Source organism: Triticum urartu, chromosome 3A (assembly GCF_056163025.1).
Source record: "Triticum urartu cultivar PI428250 chromosome 3A, HENAU_Tu73, whole genome shotgun sequence".
NCBI classification, from domain to species: Eukaryota; Viridiplantae; Streptophyta; class Magnoliopsida; order Poales; family Poaceae; genus Triticum; species Triticum urartu.
Genome location: NC_141875.1, coordinates 176,420,089 through 176,433,194, shown reverse-complemented (window position 1 = coordinate 176,433,194; position 13,106 = coordinate 176,420,089). Strand labels below are relative to the sequence as shown.

The 13,106-nt window shown below is 47.1% G+C and overlaps 1 pseudogene; it reads right to left on the bottom strand.

The window, feature by feature from the left end:
- Positions 1-6,523: 6,523 nt before the first annotated feature.
- LOC147979096 (uncharacterized) lies at positions 6,524-7,107 on the bottom strand (annotated as a pseudogene).
- Positions 7,108-13,106: the final 5,999 nt, after the last annotated feature.

The following is a 13,106-nucleotide window of genomic DNA, read 5'->3' as shown; positions in this document are numbered from 1 at the left end:
TTAGAGTGTAGATTCACTCATTTTTCTCATGTGTAGTCCATGGTGGAATCTATAAAAAGACTTGTATTTAGGAATAGAGAGAGTACTTATTAAAGAAGAACAGAAGAGGAACATGCTAAGGAAGAGCAAGCAGATTTTGGATAATAAAATGTTCGTCGCGCAGTGCCCACACATGATGAACCAGAGCACATTAAGAATGCAACTCCCTACTGTCTCTCTATATGTGGTGAATGTGCTTTTCGAAAGTAAAGTAGGAACATTAGCTGACCAATTAAACATTATTTGTTTTAGTAATATCAGCATCATATCAGATTCGTATTTGAGCAACAAGTTTGGAATTATGAGTGGCACGTTGTTTAGCTTGATCGATTTAGGAGCAGTGCTAAGCAGGTCCGATGATGGTACTGAATATAAAGGCATGTCTGCATGCAAGTCGCGTGACTTTTGTCATTTGGGTCAGTTGACCATTTCAGGCGGTTGGATGAAGATCCTACGTCTCCTAGCCCTTCTTCTTCCTCGTCTCCGATTCTTCCCATACAGAACACCGCACGGGCCGCCGGCCGAACCACCGGCCCCGATCCCCCACCCTCCCCTGAACCGCCCCCATTGCCTGTGTTCCTCCGCCACCCCCACCCCGCCCCCACCCGCGTCGAGTTTTCTTCATTCGGCGAGGCCCCGCTACCGCCCCCCACAACCAACGTCCCCACACGAGCCCCTTCATTCGCACCGGCGAACTCCGGTGAGCTCTGGAAAATTGACTGACCCAAATTTGAAATTTAGTCTACTGTCATTTAACTAGTGTGGAATATAAAAGGGGAAAACCATAAGCATTGTGAGTATAGTGTTGAGCGTGCCATGGCGGATCTGAAGGTGCAAACCGGACAAAGGCAACTTTGCAACCAATGTTTTCTTTCAACTAGCAAGTAAGTGATGGACAAGAAAATCAGAGTAAAGCAGTGACAATCTATTATCTTGCTGTGATAAATAACTTGAGTAGATACGAAAGAGTACCGCCTCTGGTGTGGCGCTATGTATGCATCTGCTGAGAATTTGACGGTGCTGCGGTAGCGATGGCTGTCGGTAGTGTGGAAGCAGATCTAGGAGGGTAGACGCTAGTGGCAGGGCGCGGTGGACGAGACGGTCGTAGGAGCGGCACCGGCAAGGTGGACAACGACGGGGATGAAGCAAGAGGACGGGATGCAAGGATCCCGATCCGAAGCCATGGATGAGAGAGGTCGATCTATTGTAATGGACGACGGCGTCAGGGTATCAGCTCCGGCATGGTGGAGGAGGACGGCGGTGGATGGGGTGGCGGACAGAGGAGGCTGGCGTGGAGAGGCTGTTTTGGCGCCCATGGAGTACGAATGGGGAAATGGAGGGAGAGAGGAAGGGGGAACCATGTCTTCAGGGCGTGCTTGTCCCAAATGTGAGGAAATTTACAAACTCAGCCGAAAGGAGAATAAAATATATACTTTCAAAATTGATCTATCAAACAAAATTTGCGATTCGAATAAAATGATCTCCTTTAGGTGTATATAATATGATTCTTCTCCTTTAGGTGTATATAAATTTCAAAAGCACAACAGAGGATTCTTCTCCTTTAGGTGTATATAATATGATTTACAAATAAAATGATCTCAAAATCATAAGGTTGAATTCAAAAAAATTTAAATCAAATTATGTTCTACTAAAATGTATGGATCAGTAATATCTACATATTAAATAACGTAGATGCGCGTGAATTCATATGAGTATGCATGTTTCATAGATCAATTTTGTTTCGAGTATGAATTACATGTATCATCATCTCGAATTCAAATATTTGAATCCCTTTTATGTTGACTCCTTTCACGCCCATCTCTCTGACATGCTCCTTCATGTAGCTATCATTCACTTTTCTCCAGCTCACCCGCACACTCACTTCATGTTTCTCCTATCTTTGCAAACATGGTCTCTCGATGTCTCCCTTGAGAAGTATCACACTCTCCCTATCATTATACATTACATGGTTTTCATTATCTCTCATGTCTCTACCGTTCTCTGGTATCACTAGGTATCTAAGCTTTCTTTTTCACCGCCACACACACAGTCTCACTCGTCTTTCACTTTGTCTTTCTCTCTATGGGGTTCTCTCACACACCCTATATGTCTCTAGATATGACTCATACCACTAAAATTACTCTCTCCTACAGACACAACATTTGTTGCGGTCTCCTTTCCATCTCCATCCCAGTTACAGACTAACATTATTCATTTGTTTACCGATCAGACAAACTCCCGCCTCGCTCTCTCTCTCTCACAGCTCCTTCTTCCACTCCCCTTCCCGACTATCGTCTCTCTCTCACACACACACATAACTCTCGCTTTCGCACCCCCGACTCATATTTCTCTCACATCATTGACCAACTAGCCTCTAGATAGGTTTATACACACGCACACTCGTGCTTCCACTATCGCGTACATGTCTCTCTCGCGCTCCTTGTATCTATGTAGATTTTTTGTCCCTTCTTCAGACACGCCCTCTCGATCATGCACACACACACACACACACTATCGCCTCATTTTAAGTTGATACCTCTCGCACACACATTCTTTGTGTCTTTGTCACACATGCACTCCGTCCTCCTCTCTCACTCTCTCTCTCTCACGCACACAACACACACACATGAGCTTTTTGCAACAACTAGCAAGATGCCCATGGGTTGCATGGAACATCAAGATGCATTTGTATGAGTAGTTTATATTGTGGGAGAAAAGGATGAATGGGGGAAGGCCTTATTTGCAAATGTGGAGAGGGGTCTGGGTATCTTTTTGCAAAATTGCCATAGTTTCCTTCCTATCCGTCAGATATAAATCGGACGGCCTCTATTGCAGGATGGCAGGTACACCATCATCACCAACTCTAATTTTTTGTCCCTAACTAGCAAGATGCCTATGCGTTGCACGTAACATCAAGATGCATCTGTATGACTAGTTTATCTCGTGAGAGAAAAGGATGAATGGAGGAAGGCCTTATTTGCAAATGTGGAGAGGTGTGTGGGTACCTTTTTGCAAAATTGCCATAGTTTCCTTCCTATCCGCCAGATATAAATTGGATGGCCTATATTGCAGGATGGCAGGCACACCATCATCGCCAACTCTGTTTTTTATAAGAGTGTAGATATATATTATATTATATATTACTCTTATAAAAAGCATAGTCGCTGATGATGGTGTGTCTGCCATCCTGCAATATAGGTCGTCCGATCTATATCTAACGGATAGGAAGGAAACTATGGCAATTTACCTGCACTCCTATCCAAATTTGCAGATAAGGCCTTCCCTCGTTCATTCTTTTCTCCCACAAGATCTTGATGTTCCGTGCAACGCATGGGCATCTTGCTAGTAAGAATAGAAATTAGAGATATGCCACTTGTCGAATCTTTAAACCAACAATGTTCCTCCCTTATCTCATCAAAACCGCCGAAGTAATATATTTTGAGTGAAACATAAGATATTTTTAGTGATACACGTATTTTAAAACTAGACCCTTTTTTCTATCAAATTAGTGAATATGTATTAATCTACTTTGATCGTGTGGCAACGCATTGGCACATTGCTAGTAGTTATTACTACTGTATAATTTTTTGGACACCAGACAAATGGTGGAGTACATATACGAAGAGAAGAGGCGCACGCACGCAGTCGGTCTCTTGCTGCCTCGCACGCATGAGAGTTACGTAAAGGCACCGTTAACAAATAAACCCTAAAACCCTAGGTGCATGATTTCTTCATGTGCGGGTACCAGGTACGTGGTGGAGCGCACCTTTGTAGGAATAGTCAGCTCGCGTGATAATTTGATCCGTAGGAGTTGATGGTCGGGATCACAGCTGAACGACCTGGAGGCTGTGGCTCGCTAGTTGCCACAGGTCGAGTAGCCACGTTTAAAATATCATTTTTTAGCAGGGTGAGAGTTCCGATTTTCAAGGGCGCATTATAAGTTCTTAAGTAGTTTTTAGAACAATTGGTATGGAGCGAAAATGGAATTCATAACTACTACCTCCTTGGCGTATGGTTGTATGGGTTTATGTTGCAAGATGTTGAACCTGGTAGTTCTAGGGCAAATACTATGGTTTAGATGTTGGTTTTCAGTAATGAAAATCGGAAGGGGGAAACCCTTCTTTGATAAAAAAAACTACTACCTCCGTCCTGGTTTACTAGTCCCCATCGTATTTTGGGTCAAAGTTTGTCCATGAATTTTACTTGTAAAATGTGAATGGAAAATGAGATTTTGTTATACCCAAACAAAAAAGGACTGGAGGGAGTGATTGCTCTGACACGGACGCAACCTCTCATAGCACAGGCATTGAATCAGCGTGCCGGCCAAGAGGGTCCCACTCGCTGCAGGCCAGGCAGAACATGCCTCCTCACCACATGCAACCAGCTTCAGACTGCCCCGCCTGCCTCCATTGAATCCACACGTGTGCAGGCAACACGTCCTTCCGCGAGCCAGCTAGCATTTTTAGAACACAACATCGGCTGGCTCCTCTTGTATGCTCGCTATTTAAACGAGGCCAGATGCCTGGCAAGAACCGCACCACACCGCTGCTCCCCATATCCTCCTTGCACCATTTTCTCCACACTCTCCATAGCATCCGGTGAGCAGGAAGACGAGTTCTCCAGCATAAAAGCCGGCTGGGTGCCCTGACAAGCCTGGCAACTCGCTGCCCGACCTCCCTCCCCGCCCCATGCCGTCAGTACGATTGACAAGGCTACAGGTGGGCAAGCGGTGGAGCAAGCCGCCGCTCCAAGCTGGCCCTGGTGCATCAACTCGACGCTCCAAGCCTGCTCACAGAGGAGTAGCCAGTTGCTGCACGCCGGCACACAGGAGACCATGGCGTCCAGTGCACCATGGTTGGCAGTGCCATCCGACGCAAACATTGGCGGAACCACGGCATGCTGGCAGACATGGCTGACACGTTTGCGGCCATCGCCGACACCGAGGAATAGTAGACCACGGGAGCCGCCGCCGCTCTGAACCCACGAATGCTATGACCACCGCATCATCGACATAGACACCCGGTGTGTTGCCCGGTTTGGCTCAAAACATCATGGACCCCAGCCGTGGCCAGCATTAGAAATTATACCTACTTCTAGAAGTTATTCGCGATTAGTCAAAAATGACCAAAATATAATTAATTACGCATGGTCTTGACTTGTTGTGCTCGCACTTAGTAGGAACTAGAGGTTATTCTTTATTTATAACTCTCCTCACATTTTTTTGCCTTTGAAGTGAATCATGGTTTTGGACATTATCTATGAATCTGTAGATATCTGTGAACATGAGTTTGATGTGGAAGTTCAACTTGGAATGTTGGGCTTGCGCGTGAACTATACCATGTCCAATGCTTCGTCTGTTATTGTTTAGAAAGTAATTGTTGTTATTGCATGACCTAGAAAAAAATTATTTTGTGCCACATCAGTAGATGCACGGACATCACAACAGGCATGCTGACTGGATAAACATTTGAACCTAGCTATTATGAAGGAAAATTTGTATTGACAACAATTTTAGATAGCAGGAGATGCCTAGCCTGCTCTGCCTATGCTAGCTTCTTTCTGGCTTCTTCCATTTCTTCTTTGGGTTGGGTGAAGAGAGCATATGATTGCTCTTTTCGCTTCTTCAGGAACTGAACTACATTCTCAAGGGCTGCTGCACGCTTTCTTTCAACCTTTACTAGAGCCACGAGGACACGAACAGTTGACAAATCCACCTGGCTTGTGTGTAATCCAGCATCATTAGGGAACTGACACCTTGTGTGTAATCCAGCCTCATTTTGGAAACATGATCTCGAGGTTGACCATACTTCCCTCGTAGGAACTGCATCCTGACATGAAGTAACTTCTTTTTTGGATCAATACTCAGAGCAACCCAGATCCATTTAGTAGAAGCCAGATAAACAGGACTCAAAGAAGTGAATTCAAAAGGAAAAAAAATATAAAAACAGACTACAAGGTGAGAACACCCACTTCCTACATCAAGATAAAAACGAAAGCACTAGGACGATTAAGACTCTTATTATTACACATCGAAGAACACGAGGTTAAGAGAAACAGGAAACTACAACATATACACATCGAGCAACACGAGGCTAAACGAAAGTAATTGAAAGGGTGTTACTTACCAAAGCTTGTTTTACAGGTTCGGTGCAGCTCCTCTTTAACTTGCCACGCTCCTTGAAGATGTCCCCAATATCCCGTGTTTGGTCTTCATTGCTCCTCTGCATTTCGCACTCGTGGTTTTAAAATCTCAACATGGCAAGAAAAATATACTAGTAATACTCACGCATCTTGTGGGCAACATTAAAGCACTCGCCTCCCATGTTAGAGCATCTCCAACAGAAGCGCAATGCGCGATGCTTTAAAAAAGCGTTTACAGTGCTGAGATCGAGAAGTAGAGATAGAGAGTAGAGACTAGAGAGTAGAGACATAGATAGTTCTCAGCATAGATATAGCATAGATAGATAAAAAATAGATAGTTCAACTACTCCTCGTCGTCCAACTCCTCCTCGGCGATGTCCTCCTCCGACGTCTCAATGTAGGCGTGAAGATACCGATCATCGTCGGATTCCCAAGGCGACGCTGCTCCTAGCCTCATGTTGAATTGAGCGCTAGCTTTTCACGTATGCTTGTCCTCGCGATAGGCGGCTCGCTCCGCCCTCCTCTTCTCCCTCTCCGCCCTCCATTGTGCATAGAACTCACGCTCGTTGATGATGTCCTGCGGGAAGCGTTGGCACCACATCGCCATGGCTTCCTCGTCCATCTCGGCAATGCCGAGATGGTGCTCCCGCCTCCGGTTGTCGCGACGATCCTCATCGGTGATAAGCCACGGCAGAGGTGCGAGCTCCTGCGCCGCTCCCATGTCGGCACATTGGGGAAGTTCAATGTTCTATGAGGCCACCAGAGGCGCCACGCCACCACGTCGTACATGCGGGCGGCCTCGTTTGTGATGTCGAAATTGCCGAGGCCGAGGCGCATCCCGCGGAACCGGATCTCGGCGGAGAAGCCGCCGGAGGGGCGCGCGTGGACACCGCGGTATCCCCAAGTTTCCCGGTGACGCGGCGGCATGATGGTGTGGCGGCGGCGAGGCGAGAAAGAGCGGGGAGAGAACGGTGGCGAGGCGCAGAGCAAGGAGATAGCGGTGGCAAGGCATAGAGCGGGGAGAGAGCGGTGGCAAGGCACAGAGCGGTGGGAGGGCGTTGGATTTTATAAAGCGCACTGGACGCCGCGCGCCAAAACTAGCGCGCGCCCGACCGCTTTTTCCCACGCGCACGCGATCCTTTCCCGACGTCCCTGCTATCTCTACTCTCTTCTTTACTTTTATATTTATTTTATATATAATATTTTTCTCTCCTCTCTTCTCTACTGTTATATTTATTTTATATTTAATATTTATCTCTACTACTCTACTCTCTACTCTTTTTTTCTACTTTCTTTTCTTTTCACTACTCTCTACTTCTTATAAAAAACCGAGTTGGTGATAATGGTGTGCTTGGCATCCTACAATATAGACCGTCCGATCTATATCTGACGGATAGAAAGCAAACTATGACAATTTTGCAAAGAGATACCCGCACCCCTCTCCAGATTTGCAGATAAGGCCTTCCCTCGTTCATCCTTTTCTCCTACAAGATAAACTACTCATACAAATGCCTCTTGATGTTCCGTGCAACGCATGGGAATCTTGCTAGTTCTAAAAAACTTTCCATCATTTGCCACACTACTGGTTGCAGATGAAGAACCTACGCAAGCACAGCGCGATACAGGAGCGACGCACAATTACAAGCTGATATTCTGTTGGACAATGGAGGCTATAACCAATTACTTTTACGGGAACAATAGAAACCAGGAAATTTGAAGGGTAGGTATGAAAAAAATTGGAACTGCACATGTACTGCTAAGTGATTCAATACACACATTACCAATCGAGGAGGAGAACGATGGTCGCAGCTGCCTCTGTGCATCATGGTCGGCAACGGGAGTCAGTTCATTGTCCACGACGGTGGTTCTTCTGCGCTTGGCGTCGGCTTCCGAGAAGCAGATCCGAGACCGTGGAAGACTGTGCCGGGGAAGAGGCTCCATGTACGACGACGATGGTGGACCAGCTCTAGTGCGGTGTACGAGGTCGTCGATGTGGCATATGCGCTGCGGTGGACAAGTGCGCCGATGGAGAAGGGGAGGAGCACGAAGGACGCGGTGCCGTGGAGAAGTCTATTTTGGTGTGGGGCTAGAAAATGGGGAGTATTCAGGTGTACTACTCTGGGTGCCGGGGTGGGGTTGGCTGGGTAGGGTGAACCTAAAGTTACGAAAACAGGCCCCTACCAAGCGTAATCCATAGACCTGTTCTGAACGTTATGATGGTAACTTCACACTGCTCGAATCAGGGTCACGGGAGATTTTCCCACCGACCTCAAAATTTTGTGACACTGAACTCCCTGTGTGGCGTGTTGGGTGGTTGGGCTAAGCAACTAGCGAGTAGTACTAGTAACTACTAGTACTCCCTCCGGTTTTATTAACTCTGCATATTAGGTTTAACCAAAGTCAAACTTCCTAAAGTTTGACCAAGTTTGTAGAAAAACATAAAAATTTACCATAAGAAATATGTATGATGTGAAGGTGCATTCAATAATGAATCTAATGGTATTTATTTGTTATTGTATATGTTAATAATTTTTGTTATAAACTTTCTGAGAGTATACTTGACTTTGACCAATGCTAATACGCGGACTTAAATAAAAATGGAGGGAGTACACATTTGTTTTCTTAGTTTGTAGTGAATTAATCATTTGTTGTAATTGTGAAATAAATATATTAGGCTGCTGACTTCGAATGTAATGGTCTATACAATTCGATAGTTACAATCATTGTTGAATTCCAAGATGTATACGAGGTCTATAGTACTTCACTATATGCTCAAACTCACATAATCCCAATCAAATGAGAATCTAAATGTATTTCATAGTTATTACTTTGTAGGATGCAACAAAACCAACCATAACTCTACATCATCCATTATAAAAGCAACATTTTGAACACATCCCAATGTGTGAATGAAACATGTAGAGAGAGTTTGCGAAGATGGAGCAGATAGGGCGGTAAAGATTGTGTCTATGTGGACAAGACACTAGGAGACAAACCTAATGAGAGAGAGAGAGATAGAAAGAGAGAGGACGAAGTTAGGTCTATGAGATAGATGGAGACATGTAACATACGTGAGATGTGTGTGCATTCAGATTCTGTAGATGTGGAAGGAGAAGAGACAACAGGTTTGATGAGATAACTGGAAAAACATGTGCGAGAGGGGAAGGATCTCGTGGGTTGAGGGATTGATAATTTTGTGCGGGAGAGAGAGGGATTGGTAATTTTGTGCAGGAGAGAGAGGGGGGAGGAGTCAGTTAGCCGTCGTCACATCATCCTGCTTCCACATGGCCCCGCATTCTCTAGTGTAGTGTGGTCGCCGTCTTCGATCTCCTCCATGCCCTCTTTGAAGGTTGAGGTGTTGTGCATGCTGGGGTGCAGAGAAGCACAAGCGAGAGTGGTCGCCATATAGCCTTGGATGGGGATGAATTGTGTGCTTGGGGGAGTGTGTGTGTGTGTGTGTGTCAGGTATTGAGAGAAACCAAACCTATGGAGAGAAATGTGTGTGTATCTAACGGAAAGCTACATGCTAAATAGGGTTTTCACGAAGAGATTGTGCGTGCGACATAGAGAGCGATGTGCGGGCCTTGAGGTTGGCAGGGGCCGGGTGAGGATGTCAAAATGTGTGCGTTGATGCATGTGTTACATGCGATCGTGCGAGGGATGGACGAATCGAGAGAGATGGTTGTTGTGTTACAGATGCTCCTCTCTCTTTCTCTCTCTCTCTCTCACACACACACACACACAAGTACAAATAGAAGACCGTTCTCTCATGTATACACCACGTATCGGCGTCTGTCTATGTCTTACTCATGCATCATCATTTGCACATTCACACCTCTCTATGTCTCTATCAAACGCACACCGTCTCCACATTGCCCTTCCGCCACAACACACATATGGACACATACACACGTTCTCAGTCACACACACACAAAATCAGTATTAAAAAAACCAGTATTAAAAAACTAGGGCGCACCTAAAGCGTCCAAATCCAAATAAACACAAACTGGAGCTAAATTCAAATATATGGAAATATTGTAGAGTCAAGGACTTTTTAGGAAAAAAAGTTGAGTAATATTCGGGGATTGTTTTCACACACACAAAAAGGTTCGGTGGGTGTCCTTCGAGCGTGACACGGTGACGCGCCGTTCGATCGACCGCGCGGCCGCGGTTCACGCGCTTGCACAAGACCCCGTATCGTGGCTGTGTAACTAATATAAGCGTTGCCTCAATCTAATGTTTACGTGTACTAGTACGGTTTTCTTTTAAGTTTGACCAACCCCATATAAAACTAAACTAAGCTCGCACTCATGAATATGCCGCCGCCACCGTTGCGCATGCTGGCGCCTGCCTGCTCCGGCCAACCATTTCTTGACCATCAATGCCATGTCGCCGCCATCCTTGTACCATGAAGCCGAAGGCTCGCCCGCTCACGCCGTGTGCAATCCCTCCTCATGATGCCGCCATGCTGCCAAGCACGCGAGCAGCTGGTGGAGCCGCGTCTATGCACGCAGCGTATGAAGAGGAGGACGAGCGCGTTCTCTAGCACGCCGGTGAGGAGGAACTAGCGTGTCATTGTCGTCTCCGCCCGTGCGGAGGAGGCGCGCATGTTGGCTGTGGCGGCGGAAGCCGGTCGCTGTTGGTGTCAAAATCGGCGGATCTCGGGTAGGGGGTCCCGAACTGTGCGTCTAAGGTCGATGGTAACAGGAGACAAAGGACACAATGTTTACCCAGGTTCGGGCCCTCTCTATGGAGGTAATACCCTACTTCCTGCTTGATTGATCTTTATGAATATGAGTATTACAAGAGTTGATCTACCATGAAATCGTAATGGCTAAACCCTAAAAGTCTAGCCTGTCTGACTATTATTATGAGGATATATCTCTATGGACCTAGCCCTCCGGTTTATATAGAAACCGAAGGGATCTAGAGTTACATAAGGTCGGTTACAGAGAAAGGAATCTTCATATTTGGACGCCAAGCTTGCTTTCCACGCCAAGGAGAGTCCCATCCGTACACGGGTAGAGTCTTCGGTCTTCGTATCTTCACAGCCCATCAGTCCGGCCCATGTCTAATAGGTCGGACGCCTAAGGACCCCTTAGTCCAGGACTCCCTCAGTAGCCCCTGAACTAGGCTTCAATGATGAGGTGTCTAGCGCGCAGATTGTCTTCGGCATTGCAAGGCAGGTTCCCCTTTCCGAATACTCCAAGACAGTCTTCGGTCATAATGAAGGTGTCCGGATCTGCAACACAAGTACCACACACAACCCCAGAGAATATAATATTACTCGAGTCCAATCCGCTGACAACCTTTTGTAATGTGACATCATGTCTGCTTGGTCATCATTTTGAACCGTTTTCCATCCGTCGTTCCATGTTTCGAGACGCGGTTTTAATAGGCACGTCTTGTCAAAGCAGAGATCGTGTCCCCTTATTGCGGGATTCTCATCAATACGGGCGTGGGTAGTATAACCGTGCCGTTTACACAACCCTTGGGAACAGGCGAGTTTTAAGGCGAGTGGGGAGGCGCTTGATATTCACTGCCTTTATAAGGAGATAAGGATTCCCCTTTCTTCACCCATGCCTTCTCTCTTCCTCTGCCCTTCCATTCATGAGCTCCAGCGCCCAAGTCCTCATTCTTTCCGCCCTAAGGAAGCACTCAACCATGTCCGGATCTGGAGGGCAAGGCAAGTGGATGGCCTCCTCCGTTAGGGAGACGGACATCACCAAGCTTCGGGAGGCTGAGTATCTGGCGAAAGAAATCGCCCACCAGCTTCCAGCCAAGGGACAGATCGTCCCCACCCCGAAGCCCAACGACAGGGTGGTCTTCATCCCCCATTTCATCCGCGGGTTAGGGTTTCCTCTCCACCCTTTCGTCCGCGGGCATATGTTCTATTATGGGCTAGATTTCCATGATCTAGCCCCGAACTCTTTCCTGAACATCTCGACATTCATTGTCGTGTGCGAGGCCTTCCTCCGCATCCAACCCCACTTTGGACTATGGCTCAAGATTTGCAACATGAAGCCGAAGGTGGTTTATGGCCAGCACGCGGAGTGCGGAGGCGCCATGGTGAGCAAGCTGCCCAACGTCACATGGCCCAAGGGTACTTTTGTGGAGACCGTCAAGGAGTGGCAGAAGCTGTGGTTCTATATCACAGAGCCCCGCGGCACCATTTTGGTCGTGGCTTCCAAATTCAAGTCTGGAGCTCCAGTGTGGCTCACCTCCTGGATGGGGAAGGTCCCAAATTGGTCTTCGTCAGACGAGCTGATAGCACTGCAAACATGCATTCAAAGCATGGTGGATAAAAACATCAAGCTCGTCGACGTAATCTAGGTGATGCTGGTTCGCCGGATTCTCCCATGCCAAAGCCGAAGCTGCCCCTTATGGGAATTCGACCCGAAGAAGCACCAAACCTTGGAAAGGCTCTTCGGAACCACTCGCGAAGATGCCTGGAAGTTGCTCTTTAAGGGCAACGAGACGCCGCCAGCCATAGACTCGGTCCGCCGGCACGGCATTACCCATTCTGCCAACGAGGTAATCCTTTTACGTCTCCAGACGCATCCTCTACTTGCTTGTTTCAAGGAGGATGTCTAAACTTTATTATTTCAGGTATGGACGGAGAGAGCGGAGCGGATTCGATGTTCCGCTCCGCTGCCCGAGGAACCAGTCATCCCGCTCCTGGTGAAGATGCTGGTATCGGCGCCATATAAGGCGCCGGAGAAGAAGGCCAAGAAGAAGACCAAAGGGGCCCGGAGTGGCCCCCACCGCAAGGGAGCTTCGGACGTATCATCCGAAGACAAGACTCACTTTGGTCCATCTGTCTGCTAGCAAGTCTTGATCAGCTTGAAGCTGTTGTTGCTTTTTCTTCGGGCTATTTGATGTGGCCATAAGCCGGCGCTTGAAGCGCTCCTGTTCTATTGGTCCTC